Source organism: Apodemus sylvaticus, chromosome 8 (genome assembly GCF_947179515.1).
Source record: "Apodemus sylvaticus chromosome 8, mApoSyl1.1, whole genome shotgun sequence".
NCBI lineage: Eukaryota > Metazoa > Chordata > Mammalia > Rodentia > Muridae > Apodemus > Apodemus sylvaticus.
In genome coordinates, this window is record NC_067479.1 from 3,482,064 (window position 1) to 3,497,792 (window position 15,729).

The window sequence follows — 15,729 nt, forward strand, 5'->3', positions numbered from 1 at the left end:
AACTGCACAAAGTTTGGCAAGGCTGCAGAGCAGATTCAGACAGCCTGAGGGAAATAAGCTGAATTCAGGAATGCTTTAGAGTAAAGACTTTATGGCCCGCTAGCTATTAGCTAGTCACTTTATATCTGTTGATTATTTCTGGTACTGATGGAGGAAGAGATCATACCATTTTATAGCTTTGTGAATGAGAAAGGATTTGAATGGACCAAGGGGAGGTAGTATTGGATGACATAGTGATTCCAACCCAGGCCTTCACCCTGCCTTTGCAAATATTGTATATCATTTTGTTTTAGATTATATTTGCTGAAGAAGGAAATACAAGATGAATGGTTTTTTTTCCCACACAGTATCTGTGATTGATTGATGACTCTAGTGATCTTTGGTGAGGAGTTGAGGGTTGTACACCTGACTGTCTTGATGAGGTTTTCTGGGGATTTTCTTTCCTCTTTGGGCTTTGTAGTCTGTGAGAGAATTAGAAAGTAAAAGCTGGCAGGGTGCCTTTAGTCCCAGGACACAGAGGCAGGCAGATCTTGGAGTTCGAGGCTAGTCTGGTCTACCGAGTGTAGCTAGGGCTACACAGAGAAACCCTGTCTTGAAAAATTAAAAAAAGCCACAGTAGATGAGTGCGGCTGTTAAGTATTTCCTGCCTTCTTCTTGAACGTTTACTGTTTTGCCTTGTTGGTTCCAGTGAAAATAAAAAGTTAAGTTGGAGGTAGGAGGGGCCTATTTAGTGCTTTGAATTTGCATTAAATCATGGTGCAAAAGAATTAGCTTTGTGCAAGTCAGGCAGCAATGGCTCGGACCTTCATCCCACAACTAGGGAGTCAGAGGCAGGTGGATCTTTGAGTTCGAGGCTAGCCTGGTCTACAAAGCTAGTTCTAGGATGGTTAGAGCTACACAAAGAAACCCTGTCTGGGGTAGAGGGATCTAAAGAAAGAATTAACTTTTTGCTTATAAAATTCTTTGGTAAAAAGTATTCTGTATGTCTATGTGTATGTAGCATGAGATAGACAGGCATATGTATATGTAGCATGAGATACACGTGCATACGTGTATGTAGCATGAGATACACGTGCGTAGGAGTCCCGGGAAGTTAGAAGAGGAGCCACAGGAGCCCAGCTCCAGTCCTCTGCAGCACTCTACCTTTGCAGGCTCTAAGTTTCTGTTACAGAATCCCACTTGCCACTTTTATAGCCTTTCTAGGCTGTGACTCTCGTGAGACAGAGACTTTGCATCAGGACCAGAAATTAAAGCTTCAGATCTCGGCACCGTTTCTTACTCCTTGTGAGTCATTACTGCAATATTGGGTGGGTTGTTGTTGTTGTTGTTTGTTTGTTTTGTTTTTTTTTTTAAAGCTGGTTGTAACATTGAATTGATTCCACAGCCCACTGGCTCATGGATCCAAGTTTAAAATGTACTAAGTTCAGTAAGTCACATGCCTAAGAAGGCTGGAGTTGATGCGGCACGTCTCCAGGCTTCGCATTTAGGAGACCCTCGTGTTTGCAAGTATAGATGATTTAAAGGGGTAGCTAAGACAACTTAGATTTAGCTTGCTGATATTTTTTCTATCCTGCTTTTTCTCCCTTTCTCCAGCTCCTAGGCTCCAAGCCCTAGCTGTGAAGAGGTTTGTGTACTGGGTAGCCAGGAAGGTGCTCACGAGCACATTAGAAATCTGTGAAGTAAGACATCAAGACCATTGTAGTTACTCTGTCTCTGGCTGCCTACCCTTCTGTGTGGCATGTGCCCTAGGCTGCTGTGTACTGTCCAGCCCCCCCTCTCCTCCATGGGAGATACCTGCTCTTGTTGCCCTGTTTGGAACTGTACCCTTGGGGGTGGTTTGGTGTCTGAGTGGCCTTTCAGTAAAGTTGGTGAGGCCGTACACAGACGGAGGTTTAGCACCTTCTGGTCCTGATATAGGGAGTCTCAGAGGATGATGTTAAGATGCAGGCCCCTGGCCTCAAATGGTCAGGAGCTCTTGCAGGGCGGGCCCTCAGAAGGTTTCAGTAATGGGTCCAGGAGAGCAGGTCATGTTTGGAAAGTACCAGGTTTCTGTAGAATGGAGAAACAGGGCCTCTCCGGGCCTGGTAGGGCTGAGGCCTGGGGACCGGGTTGGGTATTTTGTTCTTTGGGATGCCTGTGTTCTCAGACGTAGGTGATAGGGAAAGTGGGTTCTGGGTGTCTACCTAGAAGGTATGGGAGCAGAAGATGCCAGGGAAGATGCCAGGGAAGATGCCAGGGGACCCAAGTGTCCCTGGACAGCTGAGACAGCCCTGGAGGATTTTCACAGACCTCAGTGGCTTGAATTCTGTGACTATCGTGTGGCCTGTCATGAGCTTTGCCTTCTTCTGTTGTCTTGTGCTATGCAAAATAATTGAGGAAAGTTGGGTATGTTTTCCTGTTACTTAAGTCTTTTTCTCCCCAGGAGAAGCAAGTTCTTCATGCGGCCCAGGCTGGCTTTGAACTTCTGATCCTCCTGTGTCTACCTCCCCCGTGCTTGGATTACATACCCGGCTGGTTTGTACAGTGCTGGGGAAAATCCTGTTCTTGGCTCCATGACTTGGCTGGTCCTGGACCAACTCAGCTGCGGCACAGCCTCGCCTCTCCAGGTCATTTTGTACCTGTGTCCCTTTGTGGTGTTCCTTGTTGCTAAGACTTTGTTTTGCTTGAAAGTTTGTGTGTGTTGTTCCTCTGGCCCTGTTGCCTTCCCACACCACCCTACCGAGCCACGTACCATTCTCATCCCTGAAAGGCTTTCTCATTTCTTTTTCTTTTTTGATAGGGTGGGGGAAGGTCCCGATTTTAAATTATCTTTTAAAGATTTATATATGTTTGTGTGTGTGTGCACCAGGAGGGTATAGTATACACTCCTCAGATCCCCTAGGGTTGTATAGGCAGTTGTGAGCTGTTCCCTATGGGTGCTGGGAACCAAACCCTGTCCTTTGCAAGAACAGTAAGTGCCCTTTTCTGCCGAGCCTTCTCTCTAGTTCCAAGATGAAAAGAAATCCTCTGTGTGTACATATGCGTGCAGATGTGCATGTCCTCATATTCATGTTGGGGTCAGAGGACCGCTTTCCAGACTCAGTTCTCTCCTACCACGTGGCTGGTAGGTGAGATATGGGGATCGAACTCGGGATACCAGGGTAGTCATCCATCTTTTTATTTTTTAAACATTAAATAGCTTTTGGGAGGTTTGGTTCTAGTCCCAGATGAGGGAAGGTACTGTTTTGTTTTGTTTTTTTGTTTTATTTTTTGAGGCGGGGTTTCTCCATGTATTCTTGGTTGTCCTGGAACCAGGGGAGCCTCCAACTCAGATCCGCCTTCCAGTTGCTGGGTTAAAGGTATGTGCCACCATGCCTGGCTCAGGGAAGGGTATTGATAATATTTCATACAGATACCCAGTTACCTGTAAGAATGCAGGCAGATTGTCCCTGTAAATAGAGTCCCCAGCAGCTGCGACAGTGGCAAGGTGGCCTCCTGGCGTCCATATCTGTGCATATTTGTTCCTCTTGGAGCTGCTATGCTCACAGCGGAGTTGAGCTGTCTCTCTGGTCTGGTTCACAGTTGTCTCAGGTAGTTTCTGTTGCAGTAAAGAGAGACCATGATCCTGCAATAGCAACTCTTACAAAGGAAAACATTTGATTGGGTCCAGCGTACAGTTTCAGAGGTTTAGTCCATCATTGTCATGACAGAAAGCATGGTGGCATGCAGACAGGCATGGTGCTGGAGAAGGAGCTGAGAGTCCTGCGTCTTGTTCTGAAGGCAGCATGAGGAGACTGGGTGTAGCTGGAGAATATGAGACCTCAAAGACCACCTCCACAGTGACACACGTCCTCCAAGGAGGCCACACCTCCTAATAGTTACTCTGGCCAAGCCTTAACACACAATGAGTCTGTGGGGGCCATTCCTATTCAAACAACCATAAGGTTGATGGAGTTCTTTCGTTGGTTCTTGGCAAGATGCAGTGTGCGCAGCTAGTGATGGGTGAGCCTGTTCTCTGTCCTAGTGTGGTTTTATGGGCACACCCTCCAGACCATGGTCTAGGAGGAGTCTGATGGTCTCTTGCCACGCAGTTTTATTTGGGTGATGTTCCCCATGATTCAGACTTGCCTGCTTGGAAACTGGTACCTCCAGGAAGCGGGCCCCACCCGCCCTCCCTTCTAGTGCTTTCTGTGTGCCTTAGCTGGGGTGATTATCACTAATGGAATCTTGTGGCTGGCCTGCTTGCAGGAAATAGACCTGCATTCTGTTACTCTGTTGCTGCTATGGAAAACCTGGGGTAGCCTTGAATCTGTTGATAGAAGTTATATCTCATAACTTAATTTTTACAGTAGGATCTACTAAATGTCTTGGTGTCAAAAGGCTTGGGAAAAGGATACATTGTTATTAGAACATCTGACTGGGCGGGGTTGTGCCCAGTCGGAACTGGGCACGGTGGCTTATGCCTACAGTTTTAGCATTTGGAAAGCTAGGCAAGAGTTGTGCTGTGAGTTAAGTTCCGGGCTACAAGGTCAGTCAGTTCCAGGCCAACCTGGACTATAGTGGGAGAACTGTTAGTTGCCCCGGGTAAAACAAGATGTGGCTTAGCTTGCTACAAAGTACACTATGGCCTGCTCAGAGGTATATGCTCCCAGTGACACAGTGAGACTGCAGAGACCTTCCTCCTGTTTTGTAAGGGTTTGTGGTTAGCAAGAGAAACTGTTGCGTGCTGGAGTGTTGTCTGAGTCAGTGATGGGGACATGGTGAGTATTATGCGGAATGCGTACCAAATGTGTAGCTAGGGCTAGCCTATTTAAATCTCTTCCTGTTTTTAACTCTAAGGTTTGGAAGGCCTGGTATACCTCCCTATCCTTTGTTTGGTTTTCAGTTACTTAGGTTTTGTTTAGCTTTTATTGGAAACAGCTCACAGATTAGATGTACAAGGTTACTTGTCCCCTGCCTCCATTTCTTTCTTCCGGAAGGAAGCCCCTATGGCCTCTCTGTGCCGACTTAGCCATCACTCCTTGGCTTATGTGGGCGAGTTTAGAAACTGTATGCTTTGTAGACCCAGGGTTCTACAGGATAAGGATTTAGGTTTGGTTCTGTCACCCTCTTTTCATGTTAGATCTGACAGCAGTGTCTGCATAGTCTGCAGCCTGGGCAGTGGTAGTGAAGTGCAGGTCTTCTTCAGAGGTCTAATTAAAGGATTTTCCCAGGTAGACTTCACCAGGTGTCAGGATCTCCTCTTAGGAAACTCAGTTGGAGCCAACCTCAGGCTTTTCACCTCCAGAGAGAAACTGAGATGCTCCTCTGCTTGTCTGGGATGCTCCTTGGCTGGGCTGTTGTGCTCCTTGGCTGGGCTGTAGTGCTCCTTGGCTGGGCTGTAGTGCTCCTTGGCTGGGCTGTAGTGCTCCTTGGCTGGGCTGTAGTGCTCCTTGGCTGGGCTGTAGTGCTCCTTGGCTGGGCTGTAGTGCTCCTTGGCTGGGCTGGCGCTCTTCAGTTTGGTTCACTCCTCCTTTCTGGGTCTCTTTTTGTTGCCTTGGTTCTTTTGCTGTTGTCTGCTGATACCTGTTTCTGCATTCCAGCCTTTCATGGCTTCATGCCGTTGGATTGATGGGTGCAGTGTAACCTAGACTCCCTCCAGTGAATTTGGGTACAGGCTCTTCATAGTTAACCTGTTGGGTGGGTAGTGCGATATGGCATAAAATTGTTGGTTTCCTTCCAGAACTGAGTTGTCAGTCCTAGGAGCTGGGACAAAGCCTCACGAGTTCTAGGCAAACACTGAACTACGGAGCTACATCCTCTTGTTTTTTGTTTTGAGACAGGATTATGTTATGTAGCCCAGGCTGACCCACAGCTTACCGCTCTGAGCCTGGGGATACAGGTATGTCCTCTGCCCTGTAGGCTGCCTTCAGGGAGGTTTGTAAACATTTACTCATGCCCTGTATTCTGTGTTCTGTTGGAGAGCAGTACGCACCAGGACTGGATTCCACCCACATAAGCTGTCCTGCCCCTGAGCTGGAAAAGGTTCCTTTGTGTTGTGATGTTCCACAGTGGTGTCTTGGCCTGAGTATTGTCATGTTTTTGTGCAGGCAGTCAGGAGGCCTTTACAGTCTGGCAGCTGGTGTCTTGTGATGAGGGTGTTGTGTGTGTGTGTATGTGTGTGTGTGTGTGTAAATCTCCCTTTTGGATGCCTACCTTCTCATCTGGTCCTTGAATGAACTTACCCTTTAAAGTTGTTTTCTGTCCCTTGTCTTTCTGACTGGTTTTCTGGACCATTGTCTTCACTTTTCAAGCCTCCCGGGAAGCATTTTTGCTTCTGTATCCTTAGATTTCAAGAGCTTTTGTGATCCTCCTAGTGTTCCCCATCACAGAGTGCTTCCCCCTTTGCCTGAAGTGTCTGTTTTATTTCTAAAGCATAGTTCTTTCAAGTCTCTAGTTTTCCCTTTATTGGGTTTAGTGGCCGGTTTTTGTTTGTTTTTTTGTGTTTGTGTGTTCTGTGGTAGGGGCCACCCTCTAACATCCACTTTTGTTTATGACTGGAAATTGCTGGGACCTCAAGGAATTTTTTCTTCTCTTCGTCCGTCCGTCCGTCTTCACTCCCCAGGGTCTCAGTCTGTAGCTCTAAATTAAGGAATGCTGCCCAGGCTGCCCTTAAACTCAGAGTTTCCTCACCTGAGCCTCTTGTGCTGGTATGTTCCACCATACTGTCTGGGGGGAGTAACCGTGCTGTTTCCTGTCTGTCATCTCTCCTGGACAAGACAGTTGGGAATGGCAGAAATGCTTGCCTTTCTGAAGACCTTTCTGGAGTCTGTTCTTGGCTCATTCACATCTCCCATCCACCTGAAGCCCCCTCTTCCTCCTCCTTCTGGAGGTGGACTGGGTACAGGTGTAGGTGCAGTACCTGTGTGGTGTGCTTCCCTTCCTACCCTGGAAACTTCCTCACTCGTTCCTTGAGGTGGGAGATAAGGGCAGTGGCTGTGCTTTGGGGAGGAGGGTGAGCTGCATGGCTTCATTATGAGACTCGCCTGAGTCACTGACCTCAGGTACCTCTGTGGAGATAATCTCAAAGCACCGTAAGGAAGGATTTAACTTTTGAGGAGAGTGCATCTTGGAGTGGAAACTGGTGTTTTGTGGGAGGCAGCTGGCCTCATCTTCTCCAGACAGGAAGCAAATGGTTGTCGGTGTTCAGCTGGCTTTCCCTTCCCCTTTTTAATCAATACTGGACCTTAGGGTGCCGTTATGCCGCCTTCAGTTAAGCCTCTTTGGAATCTCCCTCACAGATGCACCCAGAGATATGATAGCCTCCTAGGTTATTATGCCTCTAGGTCGGTTACCGCCTGCTCACCCGAAGTCCACCTTTGTGTGGGTACCTGCTGTTGCCAGTTTCTGGGATGTTGCGGTTTAGTGCTAGGAACTGGTTCTCCCTGCTTTCTCCACATGTGCTGTCTTCTGCTGTGGCTTGAGACTCCAAATTCATGTGCTGGAAACTTAGTGTCTTAGTCAGGGTTTCTATTCCTGCACAAACATCATGACCAAGAAGCAAGTTGGGGAGGAAAGGGTTTATTCAGCTTACACTTCCACATTTCTGTTCATCACCAAAGGAAGTCAGGACTGGAACTCAAGCAGGTCAGGAAGCAGGAGCTGATGCAGAGGCCATGGAGGGATGTTACTTACTGGCTTGCTCAGCTTGCTTTCTTACAGAACCCCAGACGACCAGCCCAGGGATGGCCCCACCCACAAGGGGCCCTCCTCCCTTGATCACTAATTGAGAAAATGCCCTACAGTTGGATATCATGGAGGCACGTCCCCTACTGAAGCTTCTTTGTGATAACTTCACCTGTGGTCAAGTTGACACACAAAACCAGCCAGTACCCTTAGCTTTCTTGGGAAGTAGGGCTAGAGGAGACCATAGTGCATGTCTGTGACAGGGCAGATCTGTAGGGAGAGGGGACCCCAGAGCTGACATGTCGCCCCTACTGCTCCATGCTGCCTGGTCCTTGGACTTTGCAGCATTCAAGGCTATGACAAATGAGTTCGTTTTGTAAATTACATGGTCTGCAGTGCCCTGTCCCAGTACAGCACAGGCTTGCGCTGTCTCTCTCTGCCTGCCTTCTTACCTGCTTTTTAGCAGGTGCAGTCTCCTGGCTGGCAGGTGAATCAACTAAGTCTTACCTTTGTCTGCATGAAAAGGAGGACATGATGCTTCTAGACAACAGGGTCGAGGAGGACGCATGGCTAGAGGCTTCTGCATGGGTCCAGAGTGAACTGGGCCATGGCGGGAGGGGAGGGGGATGGTTGAGGAAAAGACAGAGAAAGGAGAAGGTCAAGGAGACGAAGAGAGCACGAGGAACCAGGAGGGAGCACAGCCAAAACATAGGATCAGAGATGCCTGGGGAAGAGAAGCTAGGCCCAGCCCCTGGGCTGGAGAGGTTTGGGATAGGAGGTGTGGTGAGAAGTGCTGGGAGAAGCCACAGGCACTGAGGGCTTCTGGGAGATCTGGGAGGAGCCACAGGCACTGAGGGCTTCTGGGAGATCTGGGAGGAGCCACAGGTACTGAGTGAGACTGCTCCTGGGTTTCTTTGAGACCCAACATTAACCTTGCTGTATTTATCTGTATCAATCTGGAAAATACTAAACCTTTAAAATATGCAACCCGTGGTGGGAAGCCTTGCAGGAGGGACCTGATTTTATTGGGTGTTGTACATACTAGGGTGGTGACTGGGTGATCTGCAGGGCAGTGGGGGTGGGGCGGAGGAAGGGCAGATGTGGCCAAGTTTGCAAGTAGGAGGGTGGAGGACTCTGGGCTTAGCTGCAAGGAGAGCGCGCTGGCTTTGGGTACCAGGGCTGTGTTTTCCTCTTTCTTGTTTCAGACCGTTCCAGGCATTTTGATTCCGGACACTGTTTTCCGGGGCACCAGTGCAGGGCTGGTAACTGATAGTGCGTAGAGCTCTTTTTTTCAGTGTGTATATACTTTTGTTTTTCTAGTTTTGGGGATGGAACCCAGGGCCTTGGGAATGCTAAATGAGCATTGTTATTTTTGGGAAAAGAAAAACTTCCCTGAGCTAGAGGACTGTTCTTCTGGCTGGGCGGGATGTCCAGTTTGGTGGCAGTACTTGTTCTGGTGAACTGTGCACCTGACTGCTGCTGAGGTGAGCTTGCCAAGGGCGTCCAGCCTTGTACACCGTGCAGGGGGTCGAGTAGCTTGGCTTTTGCGCCTGGTCTCAAGCCTGTTAGTGACTGCAGGTTGGCTTGTGTGCCTTCAGGCCTTCAGACTTGGCGCCTTCAGGATTGGCGCCAGTCGGCCTGTTCTCCTGCTTGCAGTCAGGTTCATAGTCCGTTGGCTTCTTGGTATTAGGGGTTGTGGCGTGAATCTCTATCTCCTTTCTGTCTGCCAAGTTCCACAGGGATCACCTAAGACTATCGGAAAATACAGGTGTTTACATCACAATTCATAGCAGTAGAAAAGTTACAGTTAGGAAGTAGCAATGAAAATAACTTTATGGTTTGGGGGTTACCACCGTACAAGGAACATTGAAGGGTCGCAGCTTTAGGAAGGTTGAGAACCACTGCCTGAGGCCCTGCTTGGGTTGGCTTCCTGAACTGTCAGGTGTTGTGCAGAATGTGTTGTTTGAACTGTGACTGTGGAAGACTCATTACTGTTGGGCTCCACTCTCTGTACCCTCTGATTATAGAGGTGGGAGGTCAGGGTGCGGCTCTGTGAAGTTCCCAGTTGTGTTGCTGCCCCTAGGACTGCACGTGGAGGACCACACTGTGTTGGGGAATTCAGCATCTAAACCCACCAAGTTCTTGCTGTGAAGGCAAGCAGCTTGTGTGGCTCCTGTTTGTAATCTCTGCAGGTCCAGGCCAGCCTGTGCTTCACAGCACAGGGAGACCAGGTCTCCACCAAATCCAGGCCATTGCAAGTCCTGGCTTGCATTTTATTTGGGAAGACTGACTTTGGAATCTCTGGTTTAGATCTGGGGCAAAGAGGTCTTTAAGTTGTAAGACTTAGGCTTTTGTCTTTTTCTAGTATGTGTTTATAAACCCATGGGGTGCCAGCGATATGTGTTCCATGCCTTTTTGACCCTGGAGACTTCTTTTTAAAGGAACACATATTTTGGAAATTGCCTGGCCTGTTAGGTTATCTGGGCTCCCGTGTGGAGACTGCTTGCTGTGGTTCTCACTGTAGCTGCTTTCTGGTTCTTCCTGATATGAGGTAAATGCAGCTGGTAAACCTCAGCTTCTCCTGGGCTGTTTCTCAGCTGCCTCTGTGTTGGGTCAACTGAGTCTCCAGTACGTCATCAGCCTTTGGTGACCTGGCCCCTTTCTCAGCCTGCAGTCTGTGGCTGTCCCTTTTGACTGGTGGCACTAGATCCTTGGCTTTGTGACCTCTATGTGCCTTTTGGTGATGCTGGGACATGGGACTCAGGATGCCTGGGAGAGCGGGCATGAGTGAGATGTACAAGCACTCCTTTTCTCTATGTGGGACGCGATGGGCTCTCTGTCATCAGCATCCACTCTTCCCTCGAAGTTTCACGGTTAACAATGAACGGTGCATATGTTTGCTTCTGTGTGTGTGAGCCCACGCACATTTGGGGGTGGGGTGGGGGGTAGGGGAAGAACACACACAGAGGTCAACCTCAAGTGTCCCTCAAGTGCTCTCCATTTGTTTTTTGAGCTGGTTTCTCCCTAGGCTGGAGCCCACTGAGTAGGCTAGCAGACAGGTGAGTTGAGTACCAGGTACCCACATGTCTCTGCCTCCCTGGTGCCAGGGATATACACACATTCTTCCTTGTCTGGCCTTAAAAACAGCAACTACAGCCACAACAACAACAACACATAGGTTCAGGGAATGACTTCAGGTCCAAGCACTTTCCTCATGTCTGTCTGTATTTTGAGATAGGGTCTTGCTCTGTAGCACAGTGGATTCCCCACCCCACCCCATCCCACCCCGTTTGGGCTGTTGGAGGCTTCATGCTTAGAAATGACAGCTATGCTTATATTAGTTACCCTGAATTAGTTAGGTTATACTTCCAAACTTTGAGGTTTTGGAACTTGGTTTTTTTGTTTCTTTGTTTTTGTTTTTAAATTTTTTATTGTACGTGTGAAATTTGAATTGCTGATTATGTGTGTGTGTGGTGCTTGCTTTCAGACTCTGGGGCAGACAGCACATGGTTGAGTTAGTGAATTGTTTTAAGAAGGGTGGATGCAAAGCTTAGCTCCCTCATTTGAAGAGTATGCAGTCTTTCAGAATGCCTTCATCCACTGTGTTTTTGGGAAAAGGTGAACTTAATGTGAAGTGACTCCTGGCAGTGTGCTGGGGGGGTGGGGGGAGAGGTGGACTGGGATTCGGGACTCAGTCTCCCTGTTGACCAGGACTGTAAGGGCTATGGCAGGTGTGCTGGGTGGCATTTCATTTCCCCAGAGGCCTGAAGCACAGGCCTGTTTGTGCAGGTTTGAAGCAGTTTTTCTTCACTGTATTTGATCCCTGCCTCTTGGGTGTGTTACTGATCAGACAGAGTAAGTGGTTTCTCGCACACAGGATTGAGAAGCCCCTCCCACTCGTGTAAGCTGTGGTCTTTCACAGATGCCTGTAGAATGTGGCAGGTCCTTCTTCCCTGAAGTGACTGGAAATGAGCTTTGCCGAGGTAGCACTCCTGCTCAGAAGACATCATCAGCCCACCCTCTGCATGGGAACGTCACTGCCCTGAAGAGCTGAGATGATAGCATAGTTATAGTCTAGCATAGCTAGACTTTTTCCGGTTTTGTTGTGTTTTTAGGCTGGGTTTCTCTGCTTTGCAGCTCTGGCTGTCCTGGATCCGCTGTGTAGACCAAGTGCTGGGGTGGGGAGCACCATGCACAGTGCTCCCTGCCCCCCTTTATTTTAATATTTGGCCTGCTGCGTGGGACGTTTCAGCTGCAGCTGGGAGCAGTTCCGGTCCTCGGTCTTTCTGCAGCAGAGTCTGCGCAGCCTTCCCGGCTGGAAGCCTGTGATAGCGGGGCCTCTGAGACTTGGCGGAGGACCTGCTGTCGCTTATCTGCTGGCTCCGCCAGCCCCTTTCCGGCCCTGGCCAGGCTGTACGGGCAGAGTCTGTTGTAAATGCTGTGAACTGGGTGTGAGGACTAGGAGAGGAGGGGGCACTCCCTTCCCCCAGGAAACACCCCACACCTCAGCTTCTATTTTCCTGCAACTTTTCTGCTTATTAGCTTATTAGCACTTTTCTGCTTTGCCCATTTCCCCGTGGTACTCATAACATAGGTGCCCGTCCGTCCATGTCTTATTTAGAACTAGATGGTAAACTCTCCTGAATTTCCACAGTCTTAGGATGATATATTTTAGGATCTTAACAGGTTTCTATTCTTCTCTAATACAAGGCCTGCCTCATTTCCAGAGGGCAGAATTCTGTCTCTCTGTCAGTCAGTCTGTGCATCGTCTCTGTCTGTCTGTCTGCCTGCCGTTGGTTGTTCATGCCACCGCATGCTTGTAGACCTTCTAGTTCTCTTTACTGTGTGGGACCCAGGGATGAGCAGACCATCAGGCATGGTGGCAGTTGCCTTTGCTGTTTCCGCCATCTTGCTGGACCTTCAGGTCAGAATTCTAGCTAGAAACATACATTGTACTGTTCATCTTTGGAGAAAGAACGGTTACCTATGCCCACGTCCTGGAGCCCACATGCTCTTGCTTGGGAAGCATTGAGTTTTCTGTGGTTAATTGCATTGCACACATTGGACAGTGGCATTTGTGAGGCTGGATCCTTACTCCTTGCCCAGCTGTATTGTAACCAGTGGGCTGGATGAAAGTGCTTCTAGGTTCTTGGTGACTTTGCAGCACATGTAGAGGTCAGATGAAGGCAAGCAGCTAGAATTGTAGGGTGGAGGGTTTAGAGAGAGTGTGTGTGTTCCACATGAGTGGGTTTGCATGCACACAGGTATGCACTGGAGTGTGTATACCACATGAGTGTTTGCATGCACATGGGTATGTTCTGGTGTGTGTGTGTACCACGTGAGTGTGTTTGCATGCATATGGGTATGTTCCGGTATGTTTGTGTGTGTGTGTATGTGTGTGCTACCTGCATGGGTTTGCATGCACATGTGGAGCCAGGCGGTGGTGGCGCACGCCTGTAATCCCAACACTTGGGAGGCAGAGGCAGGCGGATTTCTGAGTTCGAGGCCGGCCTGGTCCACAGAGTGAGTTTCAGGACAGCCAGGGCTACACAGAGAAACCCTGTCTTGAAACAAACAAAAACAAACAAAAAACCAAAATAAAACAAAAAACAAAAAGCATGCACATGTGTATGTTTTGGAGTGTGTGTGTGTGTGTGTGTGTTTGCATGCATATGTGTATGTTGTGTGTGTGTGTGTGTGTGTGTGTGTGTGTGTGCGCGCGGGCGCTGCCTGCACGGGTTTTGGGTTTGCATGCACACCGGTATGTTCTGCAGTGTGAATATGGATGCCAGAGATACTAGGTGTCTTCCTCAGTCTTGGTTTTTTTTTTTTTTATGGCTCTTTTCAGTTTATTGCATGAAGGAGTTACACTAGTCCAAGTTAAAAGCCGACCCCAAATGGTTACATTTATACAAGCTGTGAGGCTTTTATACTTGTGACAAGGGGACAGAAGGGAAATTCTACTCATTGCAAGGAAATCCCCACTTAAACTTCAGAGAGCCACAAGCACTTAAAACCCACGAATCTTTAGCTGATCATCCTTAGCCAGTCCGATCTCTATAAGGAACTGGCATGTGTCCTTGTGCTGGTCACCCTGGAGCCGAATTACTTCTCCATGTTCTGGATGCCCAATTACAGTGCCATTGCAGGCTAATTTCTTCTTAAACGCCTTCACTAGTTTCTCTTTATCGTAATCATCAGTGATCCCTTAGATAGTTGTAAGGGTCTTCCTGCCATTTCTCTGTTGAATTCTTAGGTGGATATAATCCTCAGTGCCAGCAGGAAGCAGGTCATCTCGCTTGTTAGCATCAGCAAAGGGGTTGAAAGAGTGGAGGTTCTGGATAGCAGACATACACGATATGGTGGAAAAGGCCTGTGGAAGGCGGCTGCAGGGAGAAGGTGGGTGGGTGGGGTGGGCGGGGACTGAGCATAGGGAGGCTAGGCGCACCCCTCCACCCCAGGCGGAGGCAGCCTGAGTCCTTGGTGTGGTTCAGTGACTGGGGCCCCTCAGTCAGGTTTTATCTTACTCTTTGAAACAAAGTTTCTCACTGCTCGGAGCTCCTAGGAATATCTAGACGCTGGCTGCGGGAGCTGCTGCGCCTCGCCTCACCACCTCTCTCCGTACTGGGAGCATGGGTGTTGGACATCAGACTTGTTCCTGTCTGCTTGCATGCCACTTTTACGGACTGAGCCATCTCCCCAGCCCACCCTCCCTCTTTGAGACAGAGCTTCATATATGCTAGTCTAGGCAGGCCTAGAACTCACCTTGAGGCTGGAAAGGAAAAACCTGTGGGCCTCCTGCCTCCACCTCCCGAATGCCAGGCTTACCAGCAATTGTGCCAACACGCCCGATTGTAGAATCGTGTAAGTTGTCACACAGCCAGTTGGTGACTCTTGTCTTTAAATAGCCTTTTTAAAAAATGATTTTGTTTGGGTAAATTTTACATGTATGGGTGTTTTGCCTACATGCGTGTGTGTACCGTATACATGACAGGGGCCTGTGAAGGCCGAAGGAGGTGTTGGGTTCCCTGGAGCCGCAGTTAACAGGTGGTTGTAAGCTGCCATGTGGCGCTCGGAACCGAACCCCGACCTTCCACAAGAACAGAAAGTGCTTAGTGACTGACTTATTTCCCCAGCCTCTCATTTTGCTTTTCAGATTTTCCTTCTATTTATTTATTTTCTTCCTCCCTCTCTCCCCACTTCCCTTTTTCTCTCCTCCCTCCTTTCTGATATTCCTGTGGAGTCCAGGGTAGTTTGGTCTTGGATCACATCAGCCTCTGCGGGGCTGGGATCTCAGGTGTCTGCTGCCATGTTCAGATTCCTTCCGTGGATGCTTGATTGATTGTCTTCAGTGACTTGACTCTTAAACTTGAGTTATATACAGTTAAAGAAAACACATTGTCAGGCTTCGTACTGACCTTCCTGTTTTGTTCCGAGCAGCCAAGAGTAGCCCAGTCGTTTATTTCCCTAATACTGTTTGCAATAGATTAGTGAAAGGTACATTCTTACTTTGACTGTGATTGATATTTTTTTTTTTCCTTTTTGAGACAGGGTCTCTTTACGTAAAACCCTGGCTGTCCGAGAACTCACAAATCTGACCACCTCTGCCTCTGAGTGCTGGGATTAGAGGAGTGTGCCACCATACGTCCAGCTTTTGTGATTGCTTCTCTGGTTTTCAGAAAGAAGCGTCTTTTTCCCATTGGTTTTTCCATGGTGGGCTAGTTCACCCCGTACCCAAAACGCAAGAGCTGGGAGGAGGAAGGGATTTTTGTTTGTTTGTTTGTTTTTAATAACACTTCTGAGCAGGATGGTTCTGTGCTTGTGGGTACAAGTTAGTTCTGATTGGTCAGGAGGGCTGCGTGAGATTGACCTGTAGGGTTTCTCTTTTTCTTGTCTTCCTGGTGCTGCACAGCTTGGGCTTACCATCCCTTCCACAGCTTTGCAAGGACTTGATTTCTCCTCTTGAAATTGATAGTAGGTGGCAGCCCTCAATGATCAGAGGAAAGGCTATGCTTTGATCTAAGTATCAGGGAATGAGAGGGTCACAGCGCCCGCCCTGAGGGGGATAGAGCTCTGGGTTTTGGA

General features: G+C 48.6%; 1 protein-coding gene and 1 pseudogene across 1 annotated transcript in view; one reads left to right on the plus strand and one right to left on the minus strand.

Annotated features, from left to right (window-relative positions):
- Stk24 (serine/threonine kinase 24) overlaps positions 1-15,729 on the plus strand; it is a 98,897-nt gene that overhangs the window by 2,695 nt on the left and 80,473 nt on the right. The gene's annotated exons all lie outside the window — the stretch shown is intronic.
- On the minus strand, positions 13,655-13,998 carry LOC127691025 (eukaryotic translation initiation factor 1-like; annotated as a pseudogene).